Here is a 20,764-nt window from a genome sequence, read left to right on the forward strand (position 1 = left end):
TGATGCCGGTCTGATCTAGGATATTGGTACCAGAAATAGAAAGGTTTGACATTTGGAAGATATTTAAGAGGTAAAATTAACAGAAATTGGTAATTGGACACATAAAATAAGGGAACTGATGCCACAGGGCCACTGGGTATACTTTGGTTGCCTTCACTGAGAGGGAATGAAGGAAAGGTGAGTTATGAGATGAGCAGGTGTGATTTTTTTGTATATGTCAAGCCTGAGATGTGTGTGGTACACCCAAAACTACATGGTCAATAGGCTTTTGAAGTCTGGGTTAGGGTGAGACGATCTGGAGTATAGATTTGGGTGTCTTTAGTATTTAAAGAGTGGGTTAAGCTGTGAGATTGAACATGATCTCCCAGGCAGGATCCACAGGGTGAAAATAGCAGAGGATCTAAAGAACATGAAGGTTGAAAGTGCAGGCAGAGGATGGAGAACCACAGAATGAGACAGAATAAGCCACCAACGGGAGGGCAGAGAAACAGAAGACTGGGGTAACTTGGAAGCAGAGGGAAGATGGTTTCTTAGAAAAGGGGATTGATGATCTTGTTAAACACCTCCAGGAAAGATAATGACTGTAAAATTGTCATTGGCTTTAGCAACAAAATTTGACCTTGAAGAGAATGGTTTTGATGGCCTAGAAAGAGGGCATAAGACAGATTGTAGTGAGCTGGAAAGTAAATGGGAAGGAAGAAAATGGAGATGGACAGTGTTGACAACTCTAAAAATGTTGATTATTAAGGGAAGAACAGAGGAGAGTGAAAGCTAAAAGGAGATGTGAGATCAATGCAATTCAGACTCTACATCTTGGGATATTTTATGACTCTCCTTTCATTTTCTCAAATCTTTTATAGTTCTCCAGAAAGTTTGCAGGTCTATGCGATTTTGCAGATTTCTTTTTATGACTGTTCCTGGTTGACTGATATTTTTTTCTCTTATTTTAAAAGTAATTTTAAAATTCTTGCTACCTTGTGGTATGATCCATTTATTGTTGGTATACAAGAATTATACTGATTTCTTAGATAGATGAGATTAGTAAATATAATTATCTTGTTTCCACCCACTTTATTGAAATCTCATTACTTAATATATTATTATGTTAATAATATATTATTTTAATAGTTAAAGTGGTTTATGTTGAGTTTTCTGCATATGTAAGTACTGATGTTTTATTTTTATTATTATAAGTATTTTATGTCATTTCCTTCCATGGTCTTTAAGGGAAGTGATTGCCATAGAATATAAAATTAAAAGAGAAATCACCTAGACTAATGTTTTCATTTTTAAAGAACTAATGTTGGGACTTCCCTGACAGTCCAGTGGTTAAGAATTCTTGCTTCCACTGCAGGGGGCAAGGCATGCCATGTGATATTGCCAAAAAAAAAAAAAAAAGGACTGAAGTTAAGAGCAGTTAAGTCATTCATATGTTTTTCCTGGTCCTGTTACAACTCCATAAAATAGATGTACATTCACTTTCCCCAGAAGACATTAACTTTAGGATGGGGGAAAGAATACTAAAGGTTTATATCATATTAACTAGGGTAATAAAATATAACTAATTCAGTGGAACCTCTAGCAACATTTTCAGAAGCTAATTAAATTTTGCTCTTGCTGCTGGTGCCAAAATGTATGCTTGGTGGTCTTGACTGGCTCATACTGCTTCTCCCATCTCAGCAGGACCATGGAGGTGGATTTTGCACCATCACCTCTCTCAAGTTGCCACCTCTCACAGGAAGAAAGTGTTCTCTTCCTTTCACTGGTACTTATTACACTTTTTTCCCACTGGACTTTTAAAAGTATCATCCTCACCACCAACAAATGTAGTCCAGGTTCTCAGGCCCTAGGCTGGAGGCCCTTTGAAAGGCTTCATGTTGCTGTGGACTGAATGCTTGTGGCCCCTCAAATTCATGTTGAAGCGCTAATCTGCAATGCGGTAGTCTTTGGAGATGGCGCCTGTGGGAGATAAATAGGTTTAGATGAACTCATGAAGGGTGGAGCCTCCATGATGGGGTCAGTGCCTTTATTAAGTAGACACTAGAGAGCTTTTGCTGTCTCCCTCCCCGCAAGGAAGGAGATATATCTACATCATCTATATCTATATCTATATCTATATCTGTATAGATAGATAGATAGATAGATAGATAGATAGATAGATAGATATAAAGAGAGCAAGATGGCTGGCAGCTGTCTGCAAACTGGGAAGATGGCCTTCACCAGAGAGTGTTTGCCAGCTCCTTGATCTTGGACTTCTCTGCCACCTGAACTGTGGGAAATAAATATTTGTTGTTTAAGGCATCCAGGGCAAGATATTTTGTTGTAACAGTCCAGACAGCTATAGAAAGACACAGCTCTTACTTTAAATGTTTAAAAAGCAAATTTACTGAACTGTAACTTAGGTACAAAAGGGTGTCTAGGTATGTGAATGAATCTTGACAAACGTCTGTACCTCTGTGACCATTCCCGCCTGGCTGTAGAACATCGCCGTTACCCCCAAGTTCCCGTGTGTCCGGTTGCTGTCCGTGCTCCCTCTCCAGACCTCCGCTGCGTTGCCAGGGAACTAGTGATGTGCTTTCCATTACTATATATTAATGTTTTTTCATTCTGTTGTTGTTCAGTCACTAAGTTGTGTCTGACGCTTTTCACCCCATGAACTGCAGGACACCAAGCTTCCCTGTCTTTCACTGTCTCCCAGAGTTCGCTCAAATTCATGTCCACTGAGTCACTAATGCTATCTAGCCATCTCATTCTCTGTCACTCACTTCTCCTCTTGCCCTCAATATTTCTCAGCATCAGAGTCTTTTCCGATGAGCTGGCTCTTCGCATCAGGTGGCCAAAGTATTGGAGCTTCAGCTTCAGCGTCAGTTCTTCCAATGAATATTCAGGATTGATTTCCTTTAGGAGTGTTCATTCTTTAATCACAAATAAATGAATTATAAGGCATATGATCTTTTTTGTTAGACTTCTTTTACTTGGAATGATGTTTTTGGCTTATTGATATGAAATAGTAGTTACCTCCTTTTTATTTGTAATTATGAATATACCACACTTTATCCACTTACCTGTTGATTGTTGAACAGTGGCATTTTCTCAATTTTTGGCTATCATTTAGCATAGTTCCTATGGATAATCATTTACAAAACATTTCTTACAAGTACTCTGGACTAAAACTGCTGGGTTGCAGGCTAAATGCACACATTTCTCTGCCCTTTTCTTCTTCCAAATTGCTTGTGGATTTTTATTTCTTCATGTGATTCTGTAACATGAATGTTGTTAGAGGGATGTAAGTACAGAATTCTAATAAATTTGGATGGAAGTTATTCCTTCTATCATTGAATAAAACTTTGATTTTTCTAATCATATTTTTGCCTGAAGTTCTCTTTTGCCTGATATCAGTATTGCTTTTTTTGGTTAATGTTTTTTAGCACTGTGTTCTACTATTTCTATCATTGTAAACATTTATGTGTTTTCTTAAAAGTAATATGTGACCGCAGTTAAAAACCCCAAATTGTGCTATAATATTTGATGAAATTCTGAAATCTTCTTTCTTACCATCCTCCAACCACAGTCCCTTAGAGACAAACATTTAAAATTTTCAGTCTTCTGCTCCATATTTGCCTTTATATTTTAAAATACCATATTTAAAATATAAATTTTATTGCTGTATGTCTCGGGGAACTCAAACAGGGGCTCTGTACCAACCTAGAGGGGTGGGATGGGGAGGGAGATGGGAGGGAGGTTCAAGAGGGAGGGGACATATGTATACCAGGTTTGACAGAAAGCAACAAAATTCTAAAGCAATTATCCTTCAATTAATAAATAAATAAATTTTTAAAAATAAAATATAAATTTTAACTTTTTTCTTTTGGGGCCATATCTATCAAGTGTGGTAGATAAGGACTTATTCACTCACAGTCTGCCCTCCCATCATTCTACCATGGACAGTCATGATTGTTGGGTAAAACATGATTCAGAGTTTTTATTTCATGAATATTTCATATTGTTTTTGTCTGAAACATAATAATGTTGTACAGTTGCATTTACCTTTTTGCATAATGTTATTCTTTCCAGTATCAAGAGCTGCTTCATTTTGCTGTTTTTTTAAAAACCTATTACAACTATTTTTTCCTCAAACTTTTAAGAGTGGTTACATGTTTTAGATAATCCACCTTTTCCATTTTCTTTCTTTGTGATGTGTTGTCTAGAGCCCTCTATTCTTCTATATTAGTCTGGACTTTGGGGTCTAGACTGAATTGTCAGTGATCTTTCTTCTTCTTCTTCTCAGTCTTGAATTTAGCTTTTTGATTCATTTTCATGCTGCTGTACTCTCCTCTTTCTTTTTTTTTCTTTATGTTTCAACTTTACTTTTTATATAAATTTATTCATTTTAATGGGATGCTAATTACTTTACAATATTGTGGTGCTTTTGCCATACATTGCCATGAATCAGCCACGGGTGTACATGTGTTCCCCATCCTGAACCCCCCTCCCACCTCCCTCCCCATCCCATCCCTCCTCTCTCTTAACAGAATTTCTTTAGGCCCAATAACCAGAGCATACCAATTTATAGTCACTCAGTTAACCTCTAATTTCTGAAAAAAAGTACAAATGCTCCTCTTCCCCCCGCCCCTGACTGCAAGTGACAATGGAAAAAGGGTAAAAAAGCTGCTTAAGGATTTTAAGTATGGGAGCAGTGTGTCGAAAGTTCTCCTTTAAACCATTACTGGTTGCAAAGTAGAAAATGAGGGGACAGCCGTGGATGCAGCCACTGCCCTTGTCATCATGAGATGCGGTGCTCACTCAGAGTTTGGTGATGGTAACGGAGAAAACTGGATATATTGAAAAGACGCAGAAGCAGCAGCATGCATAGGGCATGGTGACTGATGGTGATGGAGGGTGGGAGAGGCCAAGGATGACTCCCAGGATTCTGGCCTTAGGGCGGTGATGCCATTTACTGAGGCGTGGAATACTGGAGGTCATGACTGAGGAGGAGGAGGAGGACTTGGATGGAAAGACCATCTGCAGGTGATAGTGATGTGAGACCTACGTACGGTACACCAGCCATTTGTGGTGTGTATTTTCAAAGGCGTGATACTCTTTTTTTTTTTTTTTTTTTTTTTTTTTAGTTTCAGCTAAAAGCAGACGGGTTCTGGCCAAAGTGGGATGGAAAGGCCTGTTGTCCTGCCTGCTTGGTTCCTGTGGGTGCCTATCAGTTAAACCCACTATTTCTCAAGGATCAAAATACTAGTGTAATTGGTTACATCAGTTAGTTCATTCTGTTGATTCTTTGGGATACCATTTCACGTTGAATTTTTTTCTTCATACTCTTTCCTTCCAAGTAGAAAAGATGGGCCTATTCCGTGAGCAGATAAGGCTGGAAGCTGAGTGGGTCACTTCCAAAATTAAAATGGAAAACAAACTGTGAAGGGGTGCAGAGCTTGAATTGAAAAACAAACAAACAAACAAACCTAGAGAGAAAGATGTAAGAAGCCACCTTAATGAGCCAAACAATTTCAATAGAAAATTATTGGGATAGGAATATTTTTGAAGGACATGTAATGATATTTTACCTTCACAGAACACAGTGCCAAAAGACTGCTGGAAAAAAAAATGTGCAGGCCTGTTCAACAGGAGGAAGGAGAGGGGCATGAAAAATAGGACTGTCAGGCGTCTCTAAATCTCTCAGAGTCAGAGTGAAACAGAATCAATGATTCTTAAGGCTTATAGCATTACATGTGTACGTGTGTGTGCATGTGTGTGTATAACATATATATTCTGAGTTATAGCATGTACCTTGAACCACAGAGAAGACGACCAAGAAAGGAACTTCAGCATTGATCTAGAGGCATAATTAGTATCGTTATAGAAATAGAACTGTGTAACAAAATGAGCCAATTCCCCTGTTGAAACCTCATCATTGAGGAAAGATTGTAAAATAATATTTTCTTCATTCTAAATTATATGTAGACTAAATCACACACTTATAAATTCAGACTGCTTAGTGTCTGATAAATCTATAAGGCATAAGAGGCAATCTTGAAAGATGAATCTACTGCCACTGAATTTATGCGTTGCTCACACATTTCTTTGCTATTGTTATTCATTTTATTATAATATTACTATTGAAACATATATTCCCTTCCCAATCCACTATATCTTAATGAAGAAGATAGCCTTTTAAAGTGATGAGATAAAGAATAAAGTGCTACTTTCTCCTCTTCTCCAGATATGATGCAAAATAGTTTGTTGACCAGTCAAGAAATCCTTATAAACTTTTCAGATTCATTTCTAACCAGGGACCTGCTTTGTTTCAGGCACTGTGCAGGTGATACCATACATATTGTCTCATCCAGTAATGTGCATTGAAATTAGACTCAAAGTCTGAGCAAACCCTGAAATTTCCCTAGCACTCTTAGGGTTTTCAAGAGTTGAAAGTTTTTACTATGCTAACCAGTTCAATGCTCACATCGTTGAGGAAAATTGCACAACTGCAGTCAAACTAAACTCTCTCTTATTAAGTCAGTCCATGATAATGGTGAAGAATAAATATACTCCACTATACCATCCAAATGCTTTATCCACATGATATTAATAACCATGGCTGCCAGTCCTCAAATATCAGAATGTTCAATATAATAGAGGCTAAATATTTGGAGGCTATAAAGGGTTTTTATTTTGTTTTGGTGATAATCAGTAGTAAACTGATCTAAAAGATGAAGATATAGATTTGCTGAAGTAATTCATTTATTTATGAGTTGGCTTTGGTGTTACTGCTTCCCCAAGGAGACATTGCATTAGTACGACTCGTTCTTAACCCATAAAAAGCAGCAAAGACAGCTGACAGATCATGACATTCATAGTCAAACATCTGGGCTCCAAGTCAGGCTCTGTCACTCAAAACTCTGTGATGCTGACAAGTATCAGTTAATCTCCCTTAAAACGGGAACAATAATAGCACCTGGCTGCTGCCTCACATGATCACTGTGAAGGGCCAAGAATCCAGAGCGCGTGCTTTGTGAATCGTACTCAGATGTGTGTTTCTTTGTCTTTCTCTCTCTCTTTTTAAGTAGAATGCTTTATCTGAATTCTGACCACAGCGTCAAACTGATTTTATTGTTGAGTTGTCCACAATGTTAATTTGGAAGTGAATATTCTAATCTTTTATGTTTAGTGTTAATTCATCCGAGAAGGCTCCTGGAAGGGAGGGAAGCAAAGTTGATTCTAGATTCTTAAAAAATGAAGGAAATACTGGTGGTTCAGGCAAGTTGTTCCATAGTTTGATAGTGTATGTGTAAGTTTTGCTATAATGACTTATAGCAAAACTATAAATCCCCACAAGACAGGAAAATTTATGTTGGACACACTTGCAGCCTTCTTTCCATGTTCCAAAAAGGCTCTCTGGAGTCTGAGAAATGAGATGCTGAGACTCATAAGAGATCATTGGTACCCCCTGATTTGTAATCTGGTTGGTTCCCTTGTGGGAATTTTCAGAAACCCTGAGCAGAGAGGCCATAATTCTGTCAACACCTCACATCCCGGGAGCAGGGGTTAGGACTTGATCCCTGGAAGCATGTAGTTAAACTTGCACCATGACATAGCACTAGAACATGCGGGCTTGGTAGGATCTGGCCCTGATACCGCAAAAGCCATCGTCCTGCAGAGCTGTCAGATGCAGCCAACAGTCTGACTGCAGACGCTGCACCAATGATGCTCAGGGGCCGGTCCAGATCTCCAGGGAAGCTGGGAGCCAAACAGCTCTTGCCAAATCGCTAAACTGAAGGAGTGTTCTCAGCTCTCTCCTAACACTTGTCACATATAGCTACATGAGGTTTTGAGTGTCTTAAAAATCTTCTACCACATGGCTGGGGAGATTGGAATGAATGAGAGTTAAAATTTTGATATGACTTGGTCAGAAGGCTGGGTGTATATGGTACTGTTCCTTGATGGATTGCTTCCACTGTCCACCCTTCTTTGCCCTGCTCCAGGCCTTGGGAGGCTGGCCTGCAAGGGCTGTATCAACTGGCTCTCTTACTGTTTGACGTCCAGTCTGATGGTCCAGAGGGAGCCCTAGGAGGCGGGCCTTGCAGGAAGGAGATTGGGAAGAGTGTTTCTCTAGTTATCTCTCTGCAGGGTGGCCAATGGGAAGTCTCAGCTCCATTAGGGGCCTGTGCCACACAGCCTTTTCAGACTTTAATTCCAATAACCACGTTTTCCCCCACACCTTCAAGCCTGCCTAGGGGAGTGACAATACACCGCCATCACCAGTCCTGGGTTACTGACTTCTTGTAGTTTCGCTGTTACCTGCTTATACATAGGAAATAGTTCATTTAAATTTTCTGCACATATCCCAGCTTCAAGGGTGCCATCTTTTTCCTGACAAGGCCCTGATATATGAGGCAAGCCAGGATTACTGTTGGCCTACAAATGGGGCAAGCCTAAACTTTAGGTGCTAAATAGCTATTAAATAGAATGTCATTCACTTACAATGACATCAGGGCTCCTCTGTTTCTATTACTTTCTTGATGAAGGTTGATTTCTCTTAGTTCTGTCTTAAAATGTCATATCAAAAAGTGCCTGATTATGTGGTGAGGTCCAAGTCATTTATTGAAAGGAGACTGCCTAACCTGTAGGGTGGTTTATTTGATATATTTATTTTGGGTGGAATAAAAAATGAGGTACTACTTTTGTTATTATGAAGAAATAAAATCCCTTTTCCCTCTCCTTTCCTTGTGTATACATTCCTTTCCTTATTAATGATCTCTTGTTCAGACCTAGCATATGGGTCTGTCATTTGGAATACCATGTATGGGTACTCTGAAAAATAAGAAGGAAAAGAAAATCTAGCTCCTTTTCAATGCTTATCAGTATGAAACAGTGTGATATTTTATATTTTTGGTGACAGCATTATGTGGATGAACTTATACATTGACGTATTATTCTAGTCAAACGATCAATCCACTTAAGTTGCCTTATTTTTGTTTATGATAATATCATGTTTCAAACATTTCAGCACATACTATAATTTCCTTTTAAAGTATTATTGTTACATACGCCTGTCTTTTTAGAGATGCATTAGTCTTGGACCTTAACTTCACGCCTCCAAATACTTCATGGGTAAAGACATTAAAATAATTATTTTATATCAGAGTTAACTTTGTTTTGAGAATATTGTGGCACCCTATGATGGTAGATGAGTGATCCAGGTGGTCTCTTCTAGCTTGTACCCTTCTCTTCTCTAGGAATAGCATTCTCCTCCTGGGAATTGCTTCCCCCCCTCCCCCATTATATCCATGTGGTACTCAGGGGCTGCCTCCTTCTTCCATGACTATGATGCACCCTGACCATAAGGCCAGACAGTGGTCATGGCCAAAACGTAGCCAAAAGGAATTCTCCCCCAGTATTTTTGTGAAAGGGAGAGAGAAAGATAGTCAGTTCCTCTCTGGGGATGTGAACCACAATTTATAAAACTCAGCCTTCCTTGGCAGCCACTTCTTTTCCATGTGAATGAAACCAATTATTGGGCTCTTGGAATTATACTGAACACTCAGATAGAGAGGGAAAAAAGTGGGGTCAGAGCAAGTCATTGTCACATTCAAATTCTCTGTTACAGTTGTTCCAGAAACCCAGGTGCATTTCTGTTTTGCTCACGTGTTGATTGTTGAGACGCCCTTCAGTTAGGTGAGATATAGTCAATATTATTCTTAAGAATTTCTGATTTGCCTAAGTTAGTTTGATAATGGTCTCTGCCAGGTAGAATCAAAAGCATCTTGACCAAAATAAATGGCCATAAACATTCAATCCATTCAACAATTTTTGAGTAGTTATTTTGAGCCAGAATCTCCAAGGAAAGCAGCGTTGTATAAAACCTTGTCCATGTTCTCTTACATGCTTACGTCACAGTAGGATAGACAAGAATAATAAGGATGAGAATAACATTGATAGTACAACCACCACAGTATTTTGAACATTCTCTGTGGGTCTGCTAAGTATTTTACATGCATGATTTTATTTAATGCTCATAATAACTCTGTATGTGTGATGGCACCTTAATGATGTAATTAAGGTTTAGCAAGCTTGTGCCATATAGCTAGTAATGGTAGAGGCAGAATTTGAACTCAGGACCTATTGTACTCCTTGGTCCCGGCTCTTTCTCACTACACCATACCTCTTATAAATAAGGAAATGTATGTGTGATGTAAAGAGAAGTTCATAGAAGACAAAGGTGATGTCATTTGGAAAGATCTGAGAAGTTTGATGGAGAAAGTAGCCTTTATATGGGTTTCTAAAGTTAGTAATAGGATATGATGGGGGCAGAAAACATAATCCCACACAATCTTACATCTATGCTTTAAGTGTACTTACAACTGAGATTGGAACAAGGATAAAAATAAGAGATGGCCTCAATTCAGTTCCCTCTTAGGCTACGTCTTACACTTTGAGTGCTAGCTCTTTCCGCCATTCAAGCTTGCCGCCTGATGAGTCCGCCAAGTGTAAGGACTTAACCTGCACTTCTGAAGATTCACAGCTGGGAGGATTTCATTTTGCAGAAACCAAACCCAAGAAAGTTAAGCAGTCTCGACTGAGCAGTTTCACAAAATAGTGAGCTTGGAGTGCACATATGCTTCCTTGGCCAGTGAGGTTTACGTGACTGCGAAAGCCTGCCTCGTGTTGCTGTTAGATACCCTGTGTATTGGGTGTCTTCTTCCCCTTTTTCAGGATCTTTGAAAGCAGGGCCTGTTGCATTCTCTCAACTCAGCACTGTGGCTTCTTCTGTCTCAGAGATGTGAGCAGCTGTTTGATTCACAGCAAAGATAACCACTGGAAATACCTCAGGGCTGTAAACCATTGATAAACATGTTTTATGTCCATTCTGCCTATTTTTTCATTGGGTAAAACTAACGATGTCATAAATAACCAGTCTATCTCGATAAAAGCGGTCTACTGAGAACTCTCAGTGAGTCTTCCTTGTAGTTATCTAGTACTCCTAGACCAGTGAATTTCTCGTGTTTTATAGAGAATTTGGTGAAGAACACATGTTGAATCTGCAGTATGCCAAGCACTGAGTTAGTGAACCTATATATCATCTCTTAAATCCTAAACTTCACAATAACTCTATGCAAAATCCAAAATTCAGAGAGGTTAAGTAGCTTGCTGAATGCCACACAGCCAGTAGGTAGCAGAGCTAAAATCTGAATGATTTTCACATAATACAAAGCCGATTACTTCACTTTAGCAAGCTGTCAGTAAATACTTTTAATCATTTTGGGTGAGGATGTTAACATTTGGAAATTAGCTCATTTGTAAGGTCGCATTGCAAATTGGGAGTTGACTTATCTATATCCAGTCACAGTAGTATGGTTGTACCAAATCAGACTTATAAATGATGCTGAATATCAGATTCTGATCAGAAATAGAACATGCCGAGGTGAGAAAACCTACTATTTGGAAATAAACAAAGTCAAGCTTTTAGAAAAATGCCTGAGAATTCTGATTTAAAATGACTTGAGGATTGTTATTATTATTATTCTTCACAGCTGGTTATCACTGAGCTACTTCCAAAGTTGGCCATTTGTTTTGAAGGTGTTAATGTCAGGCTCAAAATAAGTCAATGCTGGGAACCTTCAAAAATAATTGATTGGGCAGATGATCTGTAGGCTTGTTGCACAGATACTCTGTAAAACACTATGTCCTACTAGGAACTGGCAGAAAACCAGCCTGCCAATGTTGCTTTTTTTGAAACTAGCCTAACGAGTTGAAGGGCAATAATCATGTGTTGTTACACCACCTAGACCAGATGATCCTTCCATTTATGACTTGTGGTTTTACTTTACATTGTTCCGTGACTGCACTTAAAAAGCCGCATGTTTGCATCCATTAGGTAAGGTGTCCAAGGCACACAGTTAATGGTACTTCTGTTTTATATCTAATGGTAGAAGGAGAGTTGTTTGTTTAAAAGTAATGAAGAAGTAAAAAGCTCCAGCTAAATAATCACCTTGGGACTGAGATGCAGGTGAATATAGAGTAAAAATTGTAAACGTCTGAATATCACAAGCCCTGTACTTTCCTATGAGTTTATAACTTTACTCATGTGGGAAAATATGCTATTTGCCTCAGACTCTCTCCTTGTCAAGAGAACTTTTATGTCTTTAGCCTTAATAACTAAGAAATCAATGTCAAATCTTATCAGACAGTGTTGTGTGTCTCTAGAGTTAAAGCAACTCTATTGACGATCCTTTTCTAAACTGGCTGCTATATGTTTCCAACTTTAGTGAACTTTAGGGAAACTGAGGCTCTTTTCACCACCTTCATGTGAGTAATTAAGTCCTGGTAAATGTGTGGACGTGAGAGTTGGACTGTGCAGAAAGCTGAGTGCCGAAAAATGGATGCTTTGGAACTGTGGTGTTGGAGAAGAGTCTTGAGAGTCCCTTGGACTGCAAGGAGATCCAACCAGTCCATCCTAAAGGAGATCAGTCCTGGGTGTTCATTGGAAAGACTGATGCTGAAGCTGAAACTCTAATAATTTGGCCACCTCATGCGAAGAGTTGACTCATTGGAAAAGACCCTGATGCTGGGAGGGATCGGGGGCAGGAGGAGAAGGGGATGACAGAGGATGAGATGGCTGGATGGCATCACCAACTCAATGGGCATGAGTCTGAGTAAACTCTGGGAGTTGGTGATGGACAGGGAGGCCTGGTGTGCTGCGATTCATGGGGTCGCAAACAGTCAGACACGACTGAGTGACTGAACTAAACTGAACTGAATAAATGTATTCTAAGTTGTAAACCTTAGCCACATATGAATATCACCATTATAGGTTTGCTTGCTAAACTGATGATCCCAAGCAGCCAAACAATTCACCTTTGGCTGGAAGAAATAGAAGGCTTAGGTATACATGCTGTCACAAAGATATTCTCATTAAATGTGATTGATTGATTGAATGATAGACCAGCCCACTCATTTCACAACTTTAACCGAGGGGCTACTGGTACTAAAAGTGATGTACCTTTGGGAGGATGGGGTAAGGATAAATATGGCATGGCCTCATAGCATATAAAATGCATATAAAGTTATAAAGAAAAATGTTAACAATTGTAAAAAGTATTTTAAACCAAATCGGTAATATTTTTTCCCTCTGAGATAAATTCTGACATACTTCTAAAGTCCTATAGGATAACTTGAACATATCTCATCTTAACTGTACACACTTGACTGATAATCAAATCAATTTTATTTCCAGAGTGGGCTTTATTAGAGTCCATCAATTTGTCAAGTTTTATTACCTTCCAATAGGTGTTCAGTGATTTAAAGAAATGAATTGACAAGCTTCAGACCATTTCTAAGAGCACCAACTGCCAAGACTTCCCAAACTGCAGCAGGAGTTTCAACAGAGGAAAGAGAGAGTGAAACGTGAATTGTTTCCATTGGAACATTTTGTCTTTGCAACTCAGGGTGATGTGTTGAGGAGTCGGAAGTTATCTGCTCTTTCTGTTATAGGCACAGGAGCAAGGAAACCTTGGAATCCCTGGGTTTTCAGATCTGTCTTCTATGAGATGCCAAGTTATTCAGTGTGGTGTCAAATTGATCATCAGTTTATAACCATTCTTGTTTATTGTAACACATTCAGTCACTTAAAAAATGAGTTCTATGTTTTTCCCTCTTGTTCATCATTTTTCTTTCCCATCATCTATATTAGTCTACTAGGGCTGCCATAACAAAATACCACAGGCTGACTTAAAGAACAGAAATGTATTTTTTTCAGAGTCCTGCCTGGAAAATCCCGTGGACGGAGGAGCCTGGTAGGCTGCGGTCCATTGGGTCGCTAAGAGTCCGACAGACTGAGAGACTTCACTTTCACTTTTCACTTTCATGCATTGGAGATGGAAATGGCAAACCACTCCAGTGTTCTTGCCTGGAGAATCCCAGGAACCGGGGAGCCTGGTGGGCTGCCGTCTATGGGGTCGCACAGAGTCGGACACGACTGAAGTGACTTAGCAGCAGCGTCAGCAGCAGAGGCTGGGAAGTCTAAGATCAAGGTGCTAGAAGGGTGGTTCTCCTGCAGTGTCTCTCGGCTTGTAAAGAGCTGCTTTCTGATTTGTTCTTGTAGCCTTTTCTCCTTGCCAGCACATCACTGATGTCGCTCTTCTTGAAAGGACACAGCTCATATTGGCTTAGGGCCCCAACCTTATGACCTCATTTAACCTTAATTACTGTCTTAAAAAGCCCTATCTCAAATACAGTCACATACAGGGTTGGGGCTTCAACATGTGAATTTGCGGATGAGGGAAGACCAATTCTATCCAAACAATGTCTGTCTCTGTTTCTTTCTCTCAAAAACTATCCCACTTCACCTTTTAGTTGTTGCTTCTGTTAATCTGAAATTCTTTGGGATAGATTCACAAATTTTCCGAACCAAAAATAGGAATGTCTATTCCCGCCTGTTGAACATTTCAGATTAACGCTATGCATTCGGAAGGAAAGTTAACTGGAGGTGAGGGATAGCATGTCAGTCGTGGTTAGAGGGTGCTAACATGGGGCCTTTTCTTTTTAACCCTTCCCTTTACTGGGGGAGGGAAAATTTCATTTTACATAAAGAGCTAAAATAGACTAATGGGATTTACACAAAAATTGCTAATGAAATGCTTATTTGGCTTTTAATAAATGTTAATTCCTTTCGCTTTGCTTTCATTAACTTTGTCATTGAAAATAGATTTCCTAGAAGTGCAAGTATATTAGGAAAAGTCATGTCTCCTAAAGCAGAAATGGACATCATAATTGTCAGTGACAAGCCAAGCACATTTCTAAGCAGTCTCAGTTTTACCATAGATGCAGCTAAGTCGCTTCAATCATGTCTGATTCTCTGCGACCCTATGGACCAGAGTCCTTCAGGCTCCTCTGTCCATGAAATTCTCCAGGCAAAAATACTGGACTGGGTTTCTACGCCCTCCTCCAGAGGATCTTCCCAACCCAGGGATCAAATCCATGTCTTTAATGTTTCCTGTGTTGGCAGGGGTATACTTTACCACTAGCACCATCTGGGAATCCCCTGGAGAAGGGAATGGCTACCCACTCTAGTATTCTTGTCTGGAAAATTCTATGGACCAAGGAGCCTGGTGGCCACAGTCCATGGGGTCACAAAAAAGTCTGACACACCTGAGTGACTAACATTTTTTTATCATGGGTGCTATGATCCTAACACATTGTGACATGGACAGAACAAATATATCTCTTAATCTTGCAGAGAGCTAGTGTTTGCTTCCACTCGGATTATATGATCCTATAATGATACTGTGTGCTTTTTTTTTTTTTTTTTTGCATATTTCCTCAAGGTTCAAATAAATATTTTCTCAGTCATATCTGTTAGACTCATTGACAGGTTTCCTTTTTCCTTCTGATCTGCTGGTTAACCCAGTATTTTCCATCTTTTTTTCACCTCTTTGTTCCTTCTCCATTATCACCAGCAGAAATTCAGAGATATAAAAAAACTGGATGTATGCAACTTTGTAACAACAACTTCTTTTCCCTGGGCCATCAGCTCAGCTGCCCTAATTCCCGAGGAGTTTCACAGTTTTCACTGTAAATAAGCTTATTTGTATGTTTTGTTTTAACATAGAAATCTAGTTTACAGCTAACTGGTTTTGCTAGATTGGAGAAAATTCCCTCTGAACAATTGGAGGGAACCTAGGAAATTTATCTATTGACTGAACTTTTAAAGGAGCAGTCCACAGGGGTAATTTATATTAAGGCAAAAGCAGCATGGGGCTGGCCTGGGATTTACAGGCACTTTTGTTAGGAAGGAAGATATCATACATCCGACCAAAATGGATTGAATGCTTCAATGCTCACAGCGTTCTTTTCATTGGTAAACAATTTGAAAAATCCAGCAAGTGAGAAATGAAACACTGATTTGGTTTAAAATTGAAACGTCTCAGATAAATTTAATACTTACCTCAAGGATTAAAGATTTTTGTGTTCAGAATATAGAGATTTGGGCTCGAGTAACAGGGGAGTCCACTGTACTACAGACCTGGTTAGCTGACAGATCTGTGCTCATGAAGTTTGTAATTCAGTGGGAAAGGACAAGAAGTATTTGAAATACAATAACAGAAGTTATAAAGCACATATAGATTTATATACACTTATTTCTCTTCAGATAAGGCATGTTGGGTGGGGCTCACAAAGCGGAGTGGGAGCTGTCTTTCTTGGTACTGGTTACTCTTAAAGCTATGGGAATAGGTATGTCTATCAAGCTCTAAAAACTAAGAGTAAACATCATTAAGAGGGAAAGTTAAGTGGAACAGAGTGAGCAATAAGTTGGTAATAGGGAAGCTGTGTTTAAAAGTTGCTTTAAAGACGGTATTTTTCACAGAATTAGAACAAATAATTTCACAATTTGTATGGAAATACAAAAAACCTCGAATAGCCAAAGTAATCTTGAGAAAGAAGAATGGAACTGGAGGAATCAACCTGCCTGACTTCAGACTCTACTACAAAGCCACAGTCATCAAGACAGTATGGTACTGGCACAAAGACAGAAATATAGATCAATGGAACAGAATAGAAAGCCCAGAGATAAATCCACGAACCTATGGACAGCTTATCTTTGACAAAGGAGGCAAGGATATACAATGGAAAAAAGACAATCTCTTTAACAAGTGGTGCTGGGAAAACTGGTTAACCACTTGTAAAAGAATGAAACTAGAACACTTCCTAACACCATACACAAAAATAAACTCAAAATGGATTAAAGATCTAAATGTAAGACCAGAAACTATAAAACTCCTAGAGGAGAACATAGGCAAAACACTCTCCGACATAAATCACAGCAAGATCTTCTATGACCCACCTCCCAGAATATTGGAAATAAAAGCAAAAATAAACAAATGGGACTTAATGAAAATTAAAAGCTTTTGCACAACAAAGGAAACTATAAGTAAGGTGAAAAGACAGCCCTCAGATTGGGAGAAAATAATAACAAATGAGGAAACAGACAAAGGATTAATCTCAAAAATATACAAGCAACATTTGTTTTGTTTGAAGGGTAATTAGTAGGCTTTTTGACTTCAGGAGCCTTTTCCAACTAAGGTGGTTTACAATCAAGGGTTGCTAGCAATTGCCTGACTCTCAGTAGATTTTCAGTTCACATTAATTTTCATCCCCACTTCCCTTCCCCTTGGAGATCTTGATTTTAGAGAAGCCAGCAGGGAAGGAGCATAAATAAACTGAGTTAATTTGCATTTTGACTAGTAGATCTTTTCTATTTCCCATTTAAAAAAAATATAAATCACTAGCTTCATACACACATTGTTTTTATGTGTTTATGTGTGTGTATCGTCCATATGTTTTATGTAATTTTGATAATCTATATATTTAATTAAAATCAAAGAAATTAAAAATTTAAATAATAAACTCTATATTTTCTAGGTGTAGGACCTAAAGCATAGGATTGGCAGAGGGATTATAGGATCACAGAATGTCAGTCTGAAAGGGGACCTAGAAATCGTTTGTCTATGTGATTCTTCCTCATTATTTTTCATTTGAAGAAAGAAGGACTGATAAGGTGAACTGACTTGCCTTAACTTGGCCATGTCAATGTGGCAAGTCTTTATTGGAAACAATGAAAAGTCATTTGGGGCTAGGTCTGAAGAAATAGAGGCTTCCCTGGTAAAGACTCTGCCTGCAATGCTGGAGGCCCGGGTTCGATCTCCGGGTCAGGAAGATCCCCTGCAGGAGGGCATGGCAGCCCACTCTAGGACTCTTGCCTGGGGAATCCTATGGACCAAGGAGCCTGGTGGGCTGCATTCCATAGGATGGCACAGAGTTGGACATGACTGAAATGACTAGGAAACAGTAGCAGCTGAAGAAATATTGATCAAATTAAAGAATAGTCTTGAGGTAAAAATTTTTGTGAAGCTCATACTAGTCAATGAGCTAATCCCTGCTCTGTTTTCTCTCCTGCCCTAAAAATTCAATTCTAGAAGAGAGTAGCAAAAACCTTTAAAGTAATAACTGACTACATCACTAGAAGAAAATGTCCCAAATTTTTAGGTTTATTTTGAAAGATGACTCTCATATGAATGTGTAAGTTCTAGTCTGTGTGTGTGAGTTTGTCTTTTGTTTGTTTTAATTAGGGACGTTATTTGAATTTCATCTCATATAGGAGAATGGCCTTGAACCGTGGACAAATATCATCATTGTTTTCCACAGCCTGACCGTTATGCAGCCAAGAATTTATAGACTAAAGACAAACAAAACCATTTTCTTCTTTTGTAAAACAGTAAAGAAACAAAATGTTGTTTCCTTTGATAATTTTAAACTATTTTAATAATATCCTTAGTAAAGAAACTCTGAGTTAGAGATCTAAAGAAATGTTGAAACAATTTACTTGACTTATTTATAATAATCAACTTTGAAAGTCTTCTTAGTGTATAATTTTCTAATTGTCTGCAAGTCAAAAACCTATTTAATGTAATTCAAGGAATGTATAATACCTTACTTTAACTTCATCTGGTAAAATCAGTAGCATTCGTATTTCTACCTATAAAATCAATTCCATGAGTCTATCATAATAAATGCATTTTGTCATTTATTCAACTAAATTTACCATTTTTAACTGAGCAGAGATAGCTAATTGCTTACCCAACACCCATTTTTTTCTTCCTGGGCAATGTAGCAGCTGGAGAAAATGAAGAGAAGAACAGTGATGTTTCTTCACCTGGATAATGTAATATAAACTGAATATTTCTGGAAAATGTCTTCAGAGTTTCTTATCCTTTTCTTGCAACCAGGTGCCTGGAATGTAGTCATGATAACTGGAGTTCAGCAGTTATCTTGAGACAGGAGGTAACCATTAGCATAGACACCAGTGCTGAGTACAGTGGATCAGCAACAGAGATGGAACTTGGTCCCTGATGATAGTCCTGGAGTATTTTTCTTTGCATTTCTTTTACATGAGAGAAAAATAAACCCATGTGTCTCTAAGCCACCATTACTTTGAGGTTTCTATTCTATGCAATAAAATGTAATCTCTTCTTACATGCTAAGCTCAATTTCACCACCAGCTCAATAGTCTGTGGCTATCTGTTACTTGCCATAAAAATATGATCACTTATTCTACTATGTAACCCAATCTCTTCTGCTGTACTTTTCGTCCATTGCTGCAACCATGCTAAATCCTACCTCATCATGGCTTGTTTTCCATCTATTCGATATTTACTCTTGCAAATGATGTTTCAATTTTTTGTATTGGGCATGTTCAAATTTAGATATAAATTTTGCAAGACAAAATTTCAAAAGAGAGAAAATACAATACCAGTTTATAGCTCACAAATGTAGAAGCTTCTTATTCCAAATTTTGCTCAAGGCAGAGTATGTTGAAGCCAGTGCAGCTGTGCCTGTGTTTTTTGAATGTCTGTAGTTTGTTATTTGCATATGGAAAAATGTAGTTAAAAATTTAAAAATAAGTGAAACTAAACTGGAAATAAGAAGGGGAAAGATGAAATTTCAGAAGGCCCTGAATATTTTACTCTAGGAGGGCTAAGTCATTCTGTTAAGGAAGGCTAAGTCATTCTGTTAAAGGATGAGATAAGTATTTAAAAAACAATAGGCGTGAAAGAAGCTCTGAGAGAATAATTCATGACCATGGCAACTCAGTTTTTAAGAGTGCTTAGTCCACTGTAAATCTCTGCGTTATCAGAATTATGAAATCTCACTGTTTGGTTACTGAGAACTTGGAAATGAGGCTTTAAATAAAAATAAATTGGGAGTAGGGGAAGGGAAGGAGAATGTGTTTCTCAGCAAGAGATGTTTCTACTACTTAAAAATGTTCCTATTATTTAAAAATTGCATTTCTCATTTTACGTATTTCAGTATATACAATTTGTAGACATACAATTCACATATGTTCAATAAGAATCACCTCTTCTACATCCTTGACTTTCACCAGGAATATATTATTAAATACAGAGTGAAAGTGAAAGTTATTCAGTTGTGTTCAAAGGCCCTATGTTAGAATAAGCTTGGTGTCTCTGAAGGACAGCAAGGACAGTGTGACTAGAGTGTCTTGAAGGGAGGAGATGGTTTTAGGAGAAGCTGAAGAGTCAGGGAACTGCCAGGGTTTTTAGGTCTTTATAGGGAGGCTTCAAGTTTCAATTTTATTCAAGTAAGAAGCCACAGCATATACACACGGCTATATATAAAATAGATAAACAGCAAGGGTCTACTGTATAGCACAGGGAGCTATACTCAATATCCAATATCTTGTGATCATTTATAATGGAAAAGAATCAGAAAAAAATTGTACACATATAAGACTGAATCACTTCGCTATATACCTGAAACTAACACAGCATTGTGAATGAACTACACTTAAATTTTTTTTAATGGTAAAAAAGAAATAAGAAACCACTAGAGGGCTTAGTGCAGACAGTGATTTATGTTTCAAAATGATCACCGTGGCTACCATCTGAGACATGGACCATACCTAGTCAGGGAAATATGGAAGCAAGATCAGTTTGGAGATCTTATATCAGCCTAAGTGAGAGAAGGGAGTGGTTTGGAGGAAGGCTCCATCAGTAGAAATATGGATCCTACTTGAACATGCTTGGTGTGAGTAAAACAAAGATGTACAAAAATGACATTTGGCCATGCTAAGTGTGGTTTTTAGGTGGTGTTTACTATGGACACAACATTTGCAAAATAAAAGGACATTGAAATAGAACTCTAGCGCTACAACTTCTAAGAAGGCCCCCCAAACCTAGCAGTA

The sequence above is a fragment of the Muntiacus reevesi genome, chromosome 17, assembly GCF_963930625.1.
Source record: "Muntiacus reevesi chromosome 17, mMunRee1.1, whole genome shotgun sequence".
NCBI lineage: Eukaryota > Metazoa > Chordata > Mammalia > Artiodactyla > Cervidae > Muntiacus > Muntiacus reevesi.